Source organism: Haliaeetus leucocephalus, unplaced genomic scaffold (genome assembly GCF_000737465.1).
Source record: "Haliaeetus leucocephalus isolate CR32 unplaced genomic scaffold, Haliaeetus_leucocephalus-4.0 Scaffold555, whole genome shotgun sequence".
NCBI classification, from domain to species: domain Eukaryota; kingdom Metazoa; phylum Chordata; class Aves; order Accipitriformes; family Accipitridae; genus Haliaeetus; species Haliaeetus leucocephalus.
In genome coordinates, this window is record NW_010972991.1 from 19,839,290 (window position 1) to 19,858,431 (window position 19,142).

The window sequence follows — 19,142 nt, forward strand, 5'->3', positions numbered from 1 at the left end:
TACAACTGCAAAAAAAAAAAAAAAAAAGGCTGAGTGTTGCAAAAGATTCTTCTTTTCAAATTGAGCAGGGGGAACAGTTACCCTGTTGAATCACAGGGGGCCTGTGGCTGGGTAATTTAAAAGATTTGCTGTCTGAGAAAGCACATTTAAAAATTCCTTTTCTTTCTTCAGCTATCAAGATACCACTGGTACTTCACCAGGTCTATAGATCTGCTGCATAATGTGTGAATGGCCATATCTCACCATGGAGTCAAGAGTTGAGATGTTATGAGTACAACATAAATAAGACCAAAATCAGAGTTGACTTGCAAGGGGAGACATAACGGCTGTGGGTAAAAGCAGGAAGGTGGGAGGTGGAGAAATCAAATGGGTTAAATACAAAACAGAAAGATGTGTTGGCTAACAACAAACACTGATGTTATACCCCTTTCATGAGCTCCCATTTTTCACAGATTACTTAATGCTGAATAACTGACTATGCACTTTGCACTACTAGCCTTGGTCTTATTTCTCCCCATCCTGCCTTCTGCATGTTGTTGGTGCTATTTGCACAGTATTCTGAACCCATGTTATTAAATCGTGGCCTCTTCCAGCCAATAGTCCCTGGTTAGAGTCAAGCAATTAATATCTCCTCAGAAGCCAAAGATAAAATTCTTACCTCTTTTCAATTGACTAGTCTAGATGTAGCCTAACTACATTACCTGACCATGTGAACAATATTGTGAAACACCAGCAAACTGCTGCTATGCTTAGCATATATGCCTGTGAGAAATAGCGGTGTGAAAAGATCTATGAATACCCAGTGGCGTGGAAGTGTGTAGTCAGTCTTAGCAGCTATCCAGTTAATATTAATTAATAGATAGCACCCTAAAAAACCACACATAAATGCAAGACGACTTTTTACAACAGACTTGTTAGATTTCTGGCGCATATGTGAAACTTTGTAAAGACTCTTGAAATCATCATAACTTTATCTAAAATTTGGTTACATACCAACCAGGCATAGTGCCCTCTGGGCTGTCTGTGCTGGAGTGTCTCTTTTGAGGAGCAGAATATGATGCTGAGGAGTACTTCTCACAGGATTTCAAGAGATTCTCATGTAATTACAGAACAATTCAACAGGAAGGCATCTTGGTTTGCCAAGGCCTTGCCCAACCTCCTGTGAAAAGCAAGGTGTCGTGGTTTAACCCCAGCCGGCAACTAAGCCCCACGCAGCCGCTCGCTCACGCCCCCCATGTTGGGATGGGGAAGAGAATCAGAAGAGTAAAAATGAGAAAACTTGTGGGTTGTGATAAAGACGGTTTAACAGGTAAAGCAAAAGCCGTGTGCACAAGCGAAGCAAAACAAGGAATTCATTCACCACTTCCCATGGGCAGGCAGGTGTTCAGCCATCTCCAGGAAAGCAGGGCTCCGTCACCCATAATGGTTACTTGGGAAGACAAACACCATCACTCTGAATGTGTCCCTCTTCCTTCTTCTTCCCCCAGCTGTATATGCTGGGCATGACGTTGTATGATAAGGAATATCCCTGTGGTCAGTTGGGGTCAGCTGTCCCGGCTGTGCCCCCCCAACTCCTTGTGCCCCCCCCAGCCTCCTCGCTGGTGGGGTGGGGTGAGGAGCAGAAAAGGCCTTGGCTCTGTGCAAGCACTGCTCAGCAATAGCTAAAACATCCCTGTGTTATCAACACTGTTTTCAGCACAAACCCAAAACATAGCCCCATACTAGCTTCTATGAAAAAGAATTAACTCTATCCCAGCCAAAATCAGCAAACAAGGTCAACACCAAATTCAGACCAGGTAGCTCAGGTCTTCATTGCAGTCAGGTCTGGAAACCCTCCCAGGATGGAGACTGTACAGCCTCTCTGGCAGCCTGATGCACTTCTTGACCGTTCTCATCTTGGAGGCTTTATTATGTATGTAAACGTCTCCCTACTTCAATTTATGACATTATTACATTCCCCAAAATCCAGTCCTCCTGGATTTTTGCACTTATCTAAAGTCAATAATTTCTGACAGGCTTGAAGAGAAAGGACTTTCAGACTTCTGGTAAACACAGTCAGCACAGGTGGAATCACCAAGGTAAATGGAAGAACAGTAAGCGGTGGGATGAATGACATGAGCTGGTGGGGGCAGGTGAGGAAGAGCTGCATTTCTACTACAGTTATGCAATGTCAGTGAAAATGGAAAAAGCTCACAATATCTTAACCAAACAGCTAGAGGAAAATGTGAAATCAAGCTTGTTTTCCTCACGATATACCAGTGTGGTATGCAAATCATATTGCCAAAAGTTAGTCCCCTGCTAGTAGATGTGAGAGGACCAGGATTGTCCAGCAACTGTACCCACACTAACCCCCGAGGTAACTCAGTTCAAAACTCCTCTTCTGCTAGAAAAGCTGCCTTGCCAGATGGTTTGTGCTTCCTCCTCCTGTCTCAGACAGAGCTGGCTCCCAGCAGGCTGGGAAGGAGCCCAGCGCCGACAGCGGGGAGATTCCCAGCCAGGGATATCTCCCTGGAAGCGGTTCTTTAAATAAACTTTATAGTCCATCCTACCTATAAAATTATTGTTCATAATTTTGATACTCTGTCAGATCAGCATAATAGACTGGCACAGCTTGTCAAATAAAATGGCAAACAGAAAGCTAGTGTCCAATTCCATCCTTCAATTTGAAATGCAAAGTGTGATACTTTACAGGAATCCAGAGGGCTAATGTAACAAGGAATGTATCCTCCCCTGCAGTGAAGGATTCATTTCAAAACATAGTGATACTTTGGCGCAGAGCAGTGACTTCATCAGCATAGACAAAAATAAGACAAAATATTATTTAGAAGATATTACCTCTGGGCCAGATCATCATATGTCACAAATTTGGATTCATTTAAACAGAGCTACATTAGTTTTTACCAGTTCCAAATCCACCTATTTCCCATAGTCTGGAGCATTATAAAATAATTCCAAATTTTATATTTCCTAATATTTTCCAAATGTTGTTAGAATTTTAGGGAAGGGGAATTATATTTTCCTTTTTCCTTTTTCCTGCCTTTTACCATTAAACAATCTTTCATAATGTTTTCTTCTTGATTTGACACAGAAACTCTTTAATAAAAACAAAAAAGCTGATCTGCTAGTTCTTGCTACCAACATTGTAAAATGTCAGTCAGGTGGGGAATCATTAAAGAATTGGACATTAACAATCTGTAGTCTTAGAAAACCACATACAAAATAAATGACAAGAAGGAAACTTTCTTCCCAGTACTTTGGAAAGTGGCTACCATTCAAGGCAAAGTTCAAAGTAAAAGCAAGGAAAAGTGACTTATTAAATTCCATAGTCTTGATTAATTTTTTTCATTCTCATAGTGACAACTTTCTTTAAATGCCTACTTAGCATGAAGTTAAATTATCTACTTGAGATTGGGAAAAATAATATTCACATACTAAAATTTCATATCATTTCTGCAGTAGTACTATGTTCTTTTAACTCAAAGTTTCACTGTAAGGAGTGAACCAGAGGTTGATAAGCCACATCTGTGCCATCTGTCACAGCTGGGCCAAAGCCTGCACCGCAGGCAAAGGTGTTCTCACTTGCGCACTGCTCAACACAACTTCTTGCTTGGACCTCAGCTTCCTCCTGGGGGAATTATTTCACCACAGAGAGAAGTCAGCGACTAATTAGTGTTCACACATCATAGGCAAGGGGGGCACCAGGATGTGTGAAATGTGGGGAGATTCATCTCAGCACTGCAGCGAAACCCAGAGTTGGGGTGTCTCCTGACTATCACACTCTGAAACCCTCTCTCCTTTTTCTGTTGTTGCTAGTTATGCAAATATCTGTGCCTGCACAATATGCAGAGAGAATATGAACAAGTTGAAAACATGAAGGTAACTGTGTTTCTGAATTCTGAGAAGCTGTGTGTACCCAAAAATAGCCAGTAAATGGATTATTTTAAAAAATCTTACCCTTTAGACCCTGTTTTCTTCTGAACAGGCTGTTTTCAAAACATTCATTAATAATCTGAGAAATTACTTTACTGAATGTCTTTGAAAATTCAGCTGTAAAATGTCTCTGCCTTTCCGTAGTTACTGTGGCAACTATCTTTGAAAAATAATCAGTCACTCAATTAAGTATGACCCATACTTCACAAAACCATATTGGCCATCTCTAATAAAGTTACGCTTTTTATTTTGTTCCCTTACTGAATCCTTTTAAAGTGTGTACAGTAGTATCCTGACCACCCATGCAGGATACGCTGGCTTATTGCTGCCTCTTCCTAATCACACATACTGTACCCACGTTTCCTAGTCCCTGCAGCTGTGAATACCTACCTACATTTATCATTAGTTTTTATTCTTGCTTCCTTCAAAACTTCCTTCAAAAGGGTCAGAGCTAGCCAAAGCCCACTCCTTCAAACTCTGCCTAGCTCGAGGGCTTCTAATCTTTCACAAGCCCCTGGGAAGGTATTTGTTGAGGGTGGAATTCCTCTTCTGCTGCACTTGAGGACCTCTTGCCTGGGCTGTGTGGCTCTGCTCATCTTGGCACTGTAAAGTCCAGAGGGAAGAGAATAGCTTGCGCTAAACAACTTCTTAGGTGAAACTTGCTTCTAATACTCTTTTGCAGATTTTCTGTGCTTAGAATTTCCTACATGCTATTCTGTAATCAAAATGATTTGCTAATGAAGACCTGTGAATATCTCTTGGCACCCCACCTGCCCATGGGTGGTTTTACTGGGGCAGCAAGAAGCAAAATTCAGAACTGTAATGGGGTGAATTAAGTTGGAATGAGTGCAAAGATGATCTGATCTGGATGGAGGTAGCTCTCAGAGTAAGATCCATTGAAGCATTGCTCTGTCTCACCTTGGGTATTGAACTAAGCTCCCAAAGTTAGAAGCCTTGGTGGTGCCTAACCTGTGGCCACAGGACACTTCCCAGTATGCAGAAGAGAGACAAGTGTGTTCCAGCCAGTCCCTGGTCTGGGCAACTGAATGACCAGACCCACTGTGAGTCAGGAAATCTTTCTGCTGTGCAGTTACACAGAGACTCCCCTGCCTTCATGTATGTAAGAAAGAGCCAGGTGCTCAGAGCTATTAAGATTTTAGATAAACTGCTTTCTGAAATAACCCATCTCCATCTCTTCATTGGGAACTGAGGTCAACTAGTGAAGCTGAACTGTTAACTGAGAGACTTCAGGCTAGTTGCCTAAATTTAAGTGGAACGTATCCAGGCCCTAACACATACACTAATTCTTCTGGGCAGCTGCAGACACAGCAACATTCATTATTTCCATGAAAGCACTTGCTAGTCAATCTTTTCCATACAATATCTGCCGGCAGTACAGACAGAAGTGTGTGCTTATAAAACAAGACAGCAGAAATTTCAGACAAAGATTAGAATAATATGTTTTGCAGTACTTGCTCAGGCTTGTTAAACCCAATTCAAAACATACAAAAAAAGTTGCTCTTTTTTGTGAGGTCTTTATCTCTGTTTCTTAAGGGGAATTATCTTAAAGGATAAGTTAATTTCTTTTACATGCTACTAACCATGAATACATCTAAAAACCCCATTACCACTTGCATAGTTCTCTTGGTATAAACTCTTCTAACCCTAACTTAGCCCTACAGCTCTGTGGCTGGACTTATCCTGACTTGGCCCTCCAGTCATTTCTAGCCTTCATCTCTCCAAAAAGATGACACTATTGGCATTCTCTACTGGGACTTAAAGTTTTTTTTCCTGTTCAGCTAGCGATCAGCTACTCTACTGATGCCACATAATCCATATGGCTTTAGACCTAGGTGGGACTGATAACCTCATAGCTACTCAAATTCAGTGGAGGTAACTCCACTGCAGCCACAAAGTTGTTCATGCCAGTGTCTATGAGGTATTGAGAACAGTCAAAAATTTTGCTACCAGCAAAAGCTGCAACTGACCACAAGTGCACACAAATATGCAGCAGCTTGACTTTTTGCATATGTACAGAAATCACTGTAATTGCATGAGCATACATAACTCCCTTTAGCGTATCCTGCTAAGAAGAGCTGACTTCAGGATTCTTTTGTTTTGAACTTTGAAAACCTTTCGCAGTGTTACTCCTACCTCCTCATCCAAATGTTTAAGTCCCTCTACGTTTAAATATCAAATCTTATTTCTCATTCTCAAGTAGTAAATCTCATCTCTTTCTAAATCCCTCTTGAAATATTAGTGTTATTGTGCATGTTCTGTCATAAGTATTACTTTGTGGATTACATTGCCAAAATACATTTGTGATCTGTCTGAGCTTAGCCATTTTAAATCCAGCCATTAATACACATCTGCTCACAGCTAAGCAAAATTCTCTATTGGAACTATAAAAGATAAACTTCATAACGAGTTATTGTGATAGGCGTTTTCTGTGTGTGCTTTGTGTTTTATTTACTCCTAGGCACAGGGTCCTCTGGATCTGTGTCCCTGGCTGGGATGAGGCACTTGCTCCTGGCTTCTTTGGAGCCCCATGAAGCAGTTTTGGTGGGGCAGGTTTTCACCCCATGGTGGCAGTTTTGAAAACTATCTAGTATCTGAGGGGATCACAGCTGATGTGCTTGGCAGAGACATGGCCTGAACTGGTGCATATGTCCTGCCACAAAGCTGTTCAGTCTGGCCAAATTCACTCTTGGGTTTGCAGAGGGGAGGCAATGGCACTATCAGCAGTGCCATCAGAAGGTTTCTTCTGCCAGTCTCCTTGTTCTGCCAGCCCAGGAAGACTGGGTTGAACCCTTCCACAGATGTCTGGGAAACCCAACCAAGCCATTGCTGTCAAGGGCATGACGAATAAGTTATCTTGTGCCAGTTGACTAGTAGTAACAGTCTGTGTAGATATTTCTACCTTGCTGCATCTCAAAGGTAATGTGACTGAGTTTGTCCCTCCCTAAAATACCCTTCAACAATAAAAGGTACAAAGTTATTTCACATTTGCTGTGGAGAAAGAGGCAATGTCATGTGAGACATGGGTTTCTGTATATCACAAGCCTTTAAACTTTGCTACCACACCTGTTCCAGCAACCTTTGCATGGTTAAAAACACATTTCAGAAGTACATCTGATTTGCTTGATGGGCACCAGGAGAAGAAACGCCCATTTGCATTGTCTGTTTGCCAGAGCAGCCAGTCATACCTCCAGCTAAATATCTGTGTCTTTACTTCTAATTTTAGTCTGTCTGTCTGCAGTTCTCAGACCTTGGTTCTAATGTCTTTCAGTTCTGAAGAGAGGACTCCCAGCCTCTCCAAGGCCACTGACTCTAGCCTGCTGTCATGGTGGGCAATGTAGTCCCTCTCCTACACTAACAGACTGGACGATCCATTCCTGCAGGTCTCTCACTGGGAGGAATCCTTCCCCAGGCCTTCAGCAATTTCCCTGATTTTCTACCCTTGCCAGGTTTTAATAACTTCTTTAAAAAGCATTCAGCAAAGCTGGGGGGAATATTCTAGCACAGGTCTCACCAAGGACCCTCCCTCCTCCATGTGAAGGTACTTGGATGGCTGTTTATGGCTTGTGATATTTCAGACTGAATATAGAAGCCTGCTAACAATAGGAGGGGCTAATCCACAGCCCTGGCAGGTTAAGAGCTTCCTCTGTGCAATGAACCAAAGCACTTGGCCGTATCCAGATCATTCCCACCGCCATCACTGCCTTCTCCTGTCCTCTCTCCTGTCCAATCCCATGTACATCACACACCTCTAGCCTCGCCAGATGGCTGCAGCCCAACTCTGATGTAGTCCGGCAGTTTCACTCCTCCCTCTTATACCTTCTCATTAATAGACAAATAAGGAAAACCAAGTCTGAAGCAGGATGCTGCATTGCTGGTGGTGTTTTCAAACACTTTGCTGTGCCTGGTCCAAACCGCTGAGTGCTGCTTAGAGTGCGCTGGAGGGAATGCAGCCCTTTTTTTGGATCATCTGTGGGCAGGTTACAACTTCCCAGACTTTATTTGCTGTTTTAAATCAAGATGAGAACTGCTGCTTCCAAGGGGTGTAAACAGCAGTGAGATGTGCTCTATTTCCCTTGCTTGTGTGCTGAGGGATCCCACCAGGCAATGGGGGAGAGGGGAAGGGGAAAGGGAAGAAGAAGGGGAAGAGGAAGGGGAAGGGGAAGGGGAAGGGAAGGGAAGGGAAGGGAAGGGGAATCCATCATGAAGAGAAAGTGGGGAATGTCTGCCCTGCATGGGGATGCTTGGGGAGCCCAAATGAGCTTCTGCACTGCCTGGAATTTATTTATTTGTTCTATTTCAGCGTTGCTTCTGGAGACTGCTCAAACCAGAAAATATTGTGCTTGCAGCAAGTGACTACAAGGAGCCTGAGCAAGATGGAATCAGGGTTCTTCTTCCACCTCAGATGGGTGTTGGTTGAAAGGCTGTACTACCTCCTTTGGCACCTGTCCCCAGTCCTCTTCTGCACACCTTTCTGAGTAAATTCAGCAGTCTGCTTGTGAATATCATGTTTTAGTCCAAAACCTGTGGCTCAGGTAGTAGGCACAGACTTCTTGTTCATAGCAGTGGCAAGTGGTCCCAGGCCTATCTCCTAGGAGGATGACATGGATCCAGGAGGAGTGTTGTGCCCTTCTTTCCACACAGGAATAGTGCACTCAGGACACTGCTAATTTTCAAAAGGCCATACATATGCAGCAACTGCTGCCCAGGTGACTGAGGTGTTGGAGAAGTAAAGTCCAAGGCTGAATGAAGGCTTACGTGCATCCAGACTTAAAGAAGAAAATATCTTTTTATGAGTGGGAGAAGGCAAACTTTCCAGGAGATGAAGTATTCTGGGATGTCCTTTGTAGGGAGGCCAGAAGGCTGACTGTGCCTGTGGGAAATGCCATTTTTTGAAAAATGAGGCACTCTTTGGTGGCACTTCTCATGGAGATATCAGTAAGATGTCTGTCCCCAGTGGGTGTGCATCAGCCCCACCTTGACAGGGACCAGGACCTCCCATTGTGTCTGCACCTGCAGTAGCACCCAACAGACCCTTCCCAGCCCTTTCTGCAGGTGCCAGATCTCCAGCACCAAGAAGAAACTAGGGCTTTTCTCAGTACCATGCCACAAGTCCCCACATGGCTGGGTCCCATCAAGCCTTCCCCCCACTGGATATGGAGAAGAGCTATCATCCCAAGGAGACTCACTCCCAAACCTTGTTCCATACTTTCTCTACAAAATTTGTGCAGGGGCAGGGAATCAGTGGCAAACCAGCCCCCATGGACACCATTTCCACATGGTGTCTCCACCATGGTCAGTGTCTGTCTGATAGAATCATTCCTTGACTTCTATCAGCTGTAGGGCAAAACTACCTGTCCGCTCTTCTACAGACGACGGTAATGAGTCCTTTCTAACAACTGCATGTAGCACCTACTTCCCCTCACCATACTTCTCCAAGCTGTGGGTCCACCTGGTGCCCTTAGTGGCTAAGACAGAAAACAGCCTGGTTTTGTCCCCTCTGTTTTGCTGGTAATATTATCCCCCAAGGTTCTATACCTATAAGGGCTGCTACGAGCATTTGGCTTGTATCCGTGAACTACTTCCCAGGTCAGTAATAAAGACCAGTCTCTCTTGATCTTTGTTCTTGAAGAAAAATTCCTCAACTGATCCTGCCCCTGAAGCAGGACGGTCTGTGTAACACCATGCTGTAGCTGGCAGCTCTGAGCCCCAGATGCCAGCCCCAGCAAGATGCGCCAGCCTTGCCTTCATGCTTTCCTGCGCCTTGAGCGACATGCACTGCCTTGCTTGAGAAGAGAAAACTGCCCCGCCGCTGCCACCCCAGGGGCAGCTGACACACCGCTGCAGGGGTATTACAGAAAACGCTGCTGCAGCATCTGCTAATGCTCTGCTTTCCACCCCGAACAGTACAGCGAGCTGTGTGATAAAAGGTGTTTATCACCTCTAGACCCGTACAGTCAATTTAGGACCCATCAACCCTGACTCACCCACCCCGGCTGCACCGCAGCCATCCTCGCCTGCAGGGACTCGCTATGTCGGCTGTGATGACAGCTGAAACTGGCCCCATCTTTTATGAAAACCTTCCTCCCCCTCCCAAAATGAAGTGGCACATGTCTCATAAACCTTCCTCTTTTGGCTCTGGTGGGAGATGTCTGTCAGGGCACAAAGACAAGAGGAACACAGTCAGGCACAGATGTACACCAAAGCAGATACGACTGCAGGAAAAAGGGGGAAAAAAATGTTGGCTAGGGAACAAGTATTTTTAATAGTGTTCCCTTTAACAGAGCCTAAAGAGAAGTAACACTTCATTTTACCTTTTCTATTAAAGAAAAGAGCTCACCAGTGTCAGTTGTGTGCAGGTGCTATGCACAGTGGGAAACAAACCAAACCAGCATGTGTTCTTTGAAATATTTCTTTTAAACAGACACTAAGTATTTTCAGCTTTTGGAGAATGTGGCTCGAAATAACAAGTAGATGAAATATCACCATGCTGTGCAAGGGAGGATGTGTGCAGTTATCTTCTGTGATTTCATACTAATATTTAGCTATCATATAGCACTCTCTCTGCTGACCCCACTGTATAAACATTCAGTAATTAACCAGCACACTCCCTGCTATGTAACAGGTAGGTAATATTGCTCTTACCATCCCTGGGCTATAGATAAGGAATTTAGACAGCAAGATGACAAAGCTTATCCAGACCAGCTCAGGAAACCTATGACAAAGTGGAGAGCAGGATCAGTTCCTGCAAGACGTGTTCACTTTCCCCAGCTCTGCCTTTAATGTTACAGTCCGGAGGCATGTAAGACTTCAGTGCAGCCCTGAGCAGAGAGGAGTCCACCTGCAAAAACTCCTAAAACTGTTTCACACCACTGACAGTTTCTGGAGCAGACAAGGCTCAGAGGGGAACCGCAGGAGTGCTGTAAATCAGGACCGAGGCGTATTGGCAGAGCTTTGTGGGAAAGCTTGCTTGGGGTCCGCCTGTTACTGCTTGTTTTTCTCAGCGCTTTTGGTGCTTCTTGTTCTTTACGGCGAAGCACTGCCCCCAGTCACCCTATGCTCATCATTTATTAATTGTCCAGTTTAATTATCACGTGTGGTTCGGTTGTGGGGGGGGGGGGGGGTGAAAACAAACAGAATATGAACATTGCGCTAATTTACTGCAGAGGGCAGCTGCAGATACACTGCTGCAGGAATGGCTTGTGAGCTTTCTAGGGTCTGTTGTGCCCCAGCAGGGACGTTGTCCCTCGCCTGCACTTCACGAAGGAGCTGCCCATCTCTCTCGTTTCATCCTGTATGCCTTTACTGCCAACAGAAGCAGCAAACAGAATAATGCAGAATGGTTCTAAACAAAAAAACCCCCAAACCCAACAATATTAAGCATGTAAGGATTAACTTCTCATATTTTGCACTTGATTTTGCTTTAAGCTTTGAGTGATGAGGAAGCAGAGGTCATGGACCACTGAGATTATTTTCACCACAGGAAATGACGTGAAGCAAAAGGCAATCTTCATGAGGAAATTAGTCAAATCTTGCTAAAACTTCAATTCACTATAAGGACTGCATTTTTTTCTGCAGTGATGTCAGCAAACTTGGGAAGGTACTAAAAAGTACTGTCCCACTTTTCCCATTTTTGTCCTGAAGGAATCAATAGATGCAACTGCAGGGACAGTCAGTCAAAAAACAGGCTTAGGAAAAGCAACAGCATTTTGCTGGCACAATATTCAGAAAGTTTTGGATTGGGTATTGAAAGAGACTGCTAGATTCTTCACTTTGTTGCATGGAAACTGTATATGGCCAATGTTTTTCATAGCCCAACATGTTCTTATCCCCTTGCATAAAAGACATCCACTTAAACTGCAGCAACATTGCCACCACTTCTAAAGCAGGCAATGTAGTGCAGTCCTGACTATCAGAGCTCACATCTATTACAAAAATCAAACTGTATGTTTTTCCAGGTGCTACCATCTTGGAAACAAGGCACACGGGGACCAAAAAATGTGTTTCAGGACTTAACATGAGGCCTACAATTAGAATTTTTTATTGAATCTAGTTATTGCAAACTGCTTTCAACTGAAGTGTTCATTTGTTTAAACACCTTCAAACCCATATATGGCTGTTGAAGTAATGTATATTCTCAGAGTCAGTAGAAGAAAATAGTGTAGTTTAACTGGCAGTATAATTTCTTTAATCGAAATGCTTTATTTAAATCAGTACTATTTTGCAGAGATGAGCATTTGAAGAGATACTGCAAATGTTTTAAGCATGCAGGATAAAGTTCCTCCATGGAAGCATGCTGTGTCGTATACAAGCAATGCAACATATACGTGCCAGCTCAAGTGCATACAGATACATAGGCATGGTGTGATTCAGAGTTCCTGTGTAATTCAGTCAAGTTGCCACAGGCCTGTTTTCCAGAGTTACCTAGCACTTGTATCTTCAACTGACTTCAGATGGAGTTAACTGAAAGCTAAAACATCTCTTCAGCTGGAATTTTAAAGGAGTCCGAAGAAACCATGCAGACCATATGCAAAACTCTCCTAGTTTCCTTGAAAATGAGCTTTTGGTTCCTAGTTTTCCCCTGCAAATGGGAGCAATGATATCTCTTTTTTCCTAATGTTTGCCTGTCTGTTTTACTTGTTCATATAATGCTTGACTCAGCTTGTCCAGGTGTTATTCTGATTTGAATAGGGTAATATATACCAATCCAAACAGGACATTGCCAAGCTCCTAGCTGTTGTCTCATGGATCGCAGGGTTACAGAAGAACAGTCACCAACACTGCAGAACAACTCCTGAAACATCTCTCAGTGTCAGATCAGAGCCTCAGCATGTCACTGTGAGCTGGAAAAAGACTTTTGGCCTGTCCAAGGACGTTAGTGAGACTAGTCCAGCCCAAATATTCATGTGGGGACTCCTTTTCCATTAGATCATGACAGTTTAAACATTAAGTGCAGAAAGAGAATTAGGTATTAGGAAATTCTGAATGCTGTCTAGTTCTGGGTTTGACCAGAGCATACAACACATATATGCACACACACATATTACATTAGTAATTTTCTGTATTACAACACTTCTCAGATTAACACCAGGAAAATCCTTAAAATAGCCCAAATTGGGACTCCTTAAAATGACTGTGTTGGGTCCTTATCAATTTTCTCGGATTTTTACCTTAATCACTTGGATTTCTCAACAGTCAAATCTTCACACATGAACTTCAACGTGTCCTTGACAGCGTCTACTTTTTTTTCAGTCCTTGTCATTTCTACTTACAGACTGGTTTGGAAATGCACAATGATGCTAATATTAGAGATAAACCTTAGCAACACAATGTGCATTTGATCTAAACCCTGTAGCTCTAGGCTGGAATATGTGGAAAATTGCTAACTCAATACCTGTGTTGAAAGAACATGGAACTGTTGGTGTATTTACGGTTGTGTATACTGCACCTACCATATTAGCAGTATATGTTATAAATGTAATAGTGACACGTTAGGGAGTACAGTAAACAGTAGAAAGTCCATGTGAAAGGCAGAGTACAAAGGAAAGATGACCTTCGCATACACCCCACACACCAAGGCAGACTCCTAAAAAATGGCAGAAATGGGGAAAATGGGGAATGTGGGTTAGCAAAGAGAAGAGGCCACAGCCAAGGCTGCTGGGGCATGTTTTATTTCAGCATATCCTCAACACATCCCTCCATCCACTCTCATACTGACACCTGGCAGAGTACAAGGTAGATATTTCTGCTGTCTCCTTTCTCTTAGGTAGGATGGGTTAGATAAAAACTACCTTCCTCTGTGATACCTCCAAGGGTGTCATCATTTTCACAATTTACCAAATGATAAAGCTGATAGCATCTCCTCAGGCATCATTCCAGGAGACCTCACCACTAGGACATTTCTCTTTTTACTCCACCTGTCACTGATTTTCCAAAGGTTTCATTGTGATCCTAGGTAGCATCCTCTTGACTCTCTTGAGCAATGATAAAGGGCTCCATTCCTCCATGCATTCAGCTCCTGGACCAGCATGGGTCCAGGGCCAGTTCAAATATCGCTGCTAATCCTGTGGTTTTAGGAGATCCTAAGTAGCACTTGTGCAACATTTGCTATTTCCAACCCAGCCGCATGGGCTAGAGCACAAGCTTTATAACGATTTTGGCAGGAAGAATAAAAAGACACAGATTTTTTCCGTGATGGTGTCAGAGTGTCTGTATTTGTTACTCTCCTCCTGTTACAGTAAGGAATTTCCCACCCTTTATTCAAGGTTCTTGGCCAACACTGACCAGATTGATCAATGAGTAGAAATCCCATTCCAGTGTAAGCCAGGTATAAACTTGTGTAATGTCGTAAGTCCCCGTCTCTATTCCAGCCGTTTAAGATGAATACTTCTGCAATCACTTTCACCATAAAGAAACAAAGCGCGGGAGGTCAGGACAGGTATGAGAGGAGAGAGAAACATCTTAAGTATTGAGATTGGCAGTCAGGGTGAAAAAGTGAGTGACTTTGTAGTAAGCCCTGCAGTTGCTTCAAGTGGCTTCACATGTTCTTCTCTGCCTCTTCCCCCCTTCATCATGTAGTCTTTGCTTTGCCGAAACATATGTATTTAGTTCTGTGAATCTTTACAGTTTCTTTCTATATCCTCAACTATGTCTGTGGCTCATCAGTGAGGTAGGGACTTCACTCTCAAACCAAGGAGCCCAGAACTGTGCTGAGCATCTAATCCCAGAGCAAAGCCTCTTGTAGCACCTTGAGAGGGAAAGTTATCTCCCTGAGAACTGACAAGATGCCTCTGTGGACACAATTCACAAACACAACTGCATCTTTGCTGTGACTAGCTATTGCTAGGTTACATCTGATTTGTTACCTATTATCTTCCCCAAATCTTTATAAACTCAATGGCTTCCAAGTATTTCCCTCCTGCTGATTATGTGGTTAGGATGATTTTTCCTGAGATATATTAGTTTGTGTTGTTTTCTCAGTTGAATCTAATTGTGCTATTTCCTGCACATATTTCCAACCCCGAAAGTCCCTTCGGAGAAAGGATTTCTGCGTCCTCACCGGTGTACATGTGAGGAAGACTAAGAAATTGCCCAGGGCAGAAAAACAGGAAGGAGAAAAGTAATAAAGGTTCTCAGTTCCCAGGTTCCATTGATTTCATATGCACTGTGCAGCTTGCAGTGGGAAATCAGCACCACGCAGGCATGTGAAACACAATTGATCCCTGAGACAGAGAGACAGGAGAGCTGGTAACGCAGTACCAACCTCCAGTAATTTAAGAATCATTTTGTTAACTACTTCAACATGCTGGGCTTTTATATATTAAAAAAAAAAATTCCTTTTTATAGTGTAAATAAAGTCATTAAATAAAATCAGGATCAGTTATAATCCCTGTAGACTTCCCTCCAACTCAGTATATTGCTGTTTACTGTTAGCATTTGTTTCCAATCTTTTATTCAGTCTTCACTCCACACAATAAAGTTCATGTCCAAGTATACACTCCAAAGTCTAATAACAAAGAATTTACAGAGTGCTCTAATCAGTGGAATATTACAGTGAAACCATCCAGATATTGCAGTGATCTGCTTTAAAATTTCTATCACAAACACACTCACACACACACACACTTCTTTTTTTTGCACAATTCATAGGTCACTTTGGTTGCTCTGAAATTGCATTGTTGGCAAAGTAGTGATTTGCTATTAAAAATAAAAAAATTACTCTGCTGCTATACCCAATAGTAGTGATTTGAAGAGTATTTTCTCTGGTAGTCAGGATCAGTGCATCTTCTAATCTCCAAGAGAAATCTTAATAAAAAGTACATAATTCCTGTAATTTATCAAATTTTAAAAAATTTAATGGCATGTATCTGAGACAGTGAAAAAGAATTGCCGAAGTGTTCCTCATCACACAGGAGGTGTTTAGTGTGGGAGTTTTATTCAAGCAATGAATAATTATTCCCTTTTTAGTTTGCCAAAAGACTTCAGAAGACTATTGCTGAGAAACCCAGTTACCTTACGCAGTTAAGAAATTGTTTCAGGGAACCTTAAAACTAGTGTGCTTTAGGCTACAACTTCTGTTAAACATGCACAAAAATTTGGTCACAATGATCACGATGTTCTCCTGGACTCCAGAGGCTTTGAGAAAAGCCTGGGTTAATTTCTATGTCTGCACCAACATATGTATGACATTTCCAGCTTGGGTCAGCTTCAGTTTGGAAAATGGGTGGAGTTCAAGAGCTCTGAATAGGTTTTGTTCTGTGATTTTTGCAGTATTCAGAAGTTTACTGGGTCGAAACCCACACAGATCAAAACCAAAGAAATAGTTCCCATGAACTCCTGTGAAGACTGAATTTTTGGCAGCTCTGCTGAAACCTAAAACAAGCGTGAGAGAGCTGCAATTGACAAAAATTATTCATCAACATTTTCACTATATATGGATCTGTTTTATTTATATGAATATTTTCTATGTGTTAGGATGTATGAGCTGTTTGCCTGTTATTCATCATCAAGGAATCTCTGGGCAAGCACCAGGATTTGAATGTCTGTCTTCTTGTGGCCCTATTGCAGAGGTGATGAGTTCCTACTGATCTCACTGAACTGAGAGCTGTAAGCACTCCCCACCACCAACTGCGAGACCACTGGTCATGAAAAATGTGGAAATATTGGCTTGTTTACTGTTTGTGTCAAAACTGCCAAATTTGTAGTTCTTTTAGAATTTCTTGAAAGAGTTTAGGCATGTCTGCTGATCTGTGTAATGTGAATTACAAAACCCTGAGATGATCCTAACGCGTCCATGCCAGCCCAAATCAAGCCGAATTAGGTTATACTAAGCCACCGGAATTTAGTTTGATTATGAAACGGAGGAGAAATTCCCCAATAAAATAGCAATACAGGATGTTTTTCTTTAGAAAAATGGTTACAGAGGATCTTCATTCACAGCACAATGAGCAACAAGAAAGAAAGAGATTTAAAGTAATCTGGTAATCATAAATACATTTGCCCCCATTACACTGATCCCTATTTCCACCATTCTGTCAAGGTAAAAAAGTCTCATGATAGAAGCAAGCATGTGCCAAGGTGGCACGAAGGGCGTCAGCATGAGGGATGGGCAAGCCTTTATTCACCTCAGTCCTCTTCGCCGTGTCTGCCTCCGAGCTTCCCTTCAGCTCCTCGCATCTAAGTTTCTTCACCCTCACCCAAAGATAGAAAAACGTGCAGATGGTATCGTAACTCTGTGCAAATGGTGCCTTTGTGAATATTTGGAGTTCAGGAATGAGAAACAAAGCTGAATGTGTCCAGCTCCCAAAGTCCTCAAGAGGCACGTCTCTGACAGAGTTATAGTTGCCCCAAACGAACCTTCCAAAGGTTGTATTAATCAGAGGTTTCCACATTTTAACCAAGGGGGTAAAACTAAAGAAACAGCAAAATCTCTTCAGAGCATTTTCATGTAAGTGATGATCCTGTTAGCAAGCTGGAGAACTGTTCTCAGAGCTACCCCTGGAGCATTCCTGACCTGGAATGCAAACCAGGGTAATTGTTTGCAATAACAGTCAGGAGGAAAAAACAAGTCATTCCCGCAAGAGACCATCTATAGCCACAGGAAAACGATATAACATTGTGAGTAAATAACTAACTGGATGGGGTTGACAGTTTTGCTTTGTGTAACAGGAGGGGGTGAACATTTAGATACGAATTGACAGCTGCTTCTGGGATGGAAGGGTTTTCATTCACAGTTCTGAGTATGATGGATCAGTACCAGCCTGAGAATTGCAAATCCATGTTGCCATGCACAAATAGTTGCTTCTGGGAGGTTTTTAAAAATTCAAGAGAGAAGGAAAAATGTTGTTGTGTGGGCTGCCCTTTGTCCTGGTTTTAGCTGGGATGTAGTTAACTGTCTTCCTGGTAGCTGGTACAGTGCTATGTTTTGAGTTCAGTATGTGAAGAATGTTGATAACACTGATGTTTTCAGTTGTTGCTCAGTAGTGTTTAGACTATAGTCAAGGATTTTTCAGCTTCTCATGCCCAGCCAGGGCACCTGACCCAAACTGGCCAACAGTGTATTCCATACCATGGGACGTCCCATCTAGTTTAGGAACTGGGAAATGGGGGGGGGCAGGGATTCGCCGCTTGGGGACTGGCTGGGTGTCGGTCGGCGGATGGTGAGCAATTGCCCTGCGCATCATTTGTACATTTCAATCCTTTTATTACTACTGTTGTCATTTTATTAGTGTTATCATTATCATTATTAGTCTCTTCTTTTCTGTTCTATTAAATCGTTCTTATCTCAACCCAGGAGTTTTACTTCTTTTCCTGATTTTCTCCCCCATCCCACTGGATGGGGGGGGAGTGAGTGAGCGGCTGCGTGGTGCTTAGTTGCTGGCTGGGGTTAAACCACGACACCCTTTCATGTGCAATTTTCATGTGCACAGAAATTCTGAGAGTGTATGTCATCTGGCTTGTCGGTAAACTAAGAAGCCTGGAGAAAGGAAAGAGACTGCTACCATGTGAGGTACAGAAAAGCCTCTTAACTGTAGAGCGTCAAAGCAATATTATCTTGGATGTTTCCCTCTCTGTTCCATGTTTAGGTTTCTTATTCAACCCACAGCCTGCTTGCCCAGTGTTGATCCAGTGCAATGCATAATGCAGAAATGTTTGAAATGAGGAGCAGTTAGGGTTGCTGTAACAGTAAGGCTCAAGTATTTAGAAAGCAGGACTTTTTTTAAGTCAGGGTATGCTGAAACCAGCAGTTTCTATTTTTCAGTTTTTATGTCTCAGAGCTGGCTGACCACACTACTGGCACATGGCATGGTAATAACAGCTACAGGGAGTGGTATTGCCATCTGGGTCCAATGCAGCTAGGCTGATTTCCCCCACCTGAGAATGTGATCCATAATCTTTCACAGGTGGATTTGGCCAGAACTAGGAAGTAGCAAGATGAGCACAAATAAAAAGCAATGGTAGCAAGGTTACCACAGCCTCTTCTGCATGTAATGAAAAATTGCTTTCAGACTTTTGCAGTTTCTTTTAATCTCCTTTTTCATTTTTTCCCCTTTTTTTCCCATTCTTACTATTTTTTACTCTGCTTGTCTTTGCTGATTGGGTACATCGCTCGTTCCTGCTCGCATGGTATCAATGCAACATTTTTGTGAATGTTAAGCCTCCTGGTGGACCTGGGTCCCTGCTGCAGAGCCTGG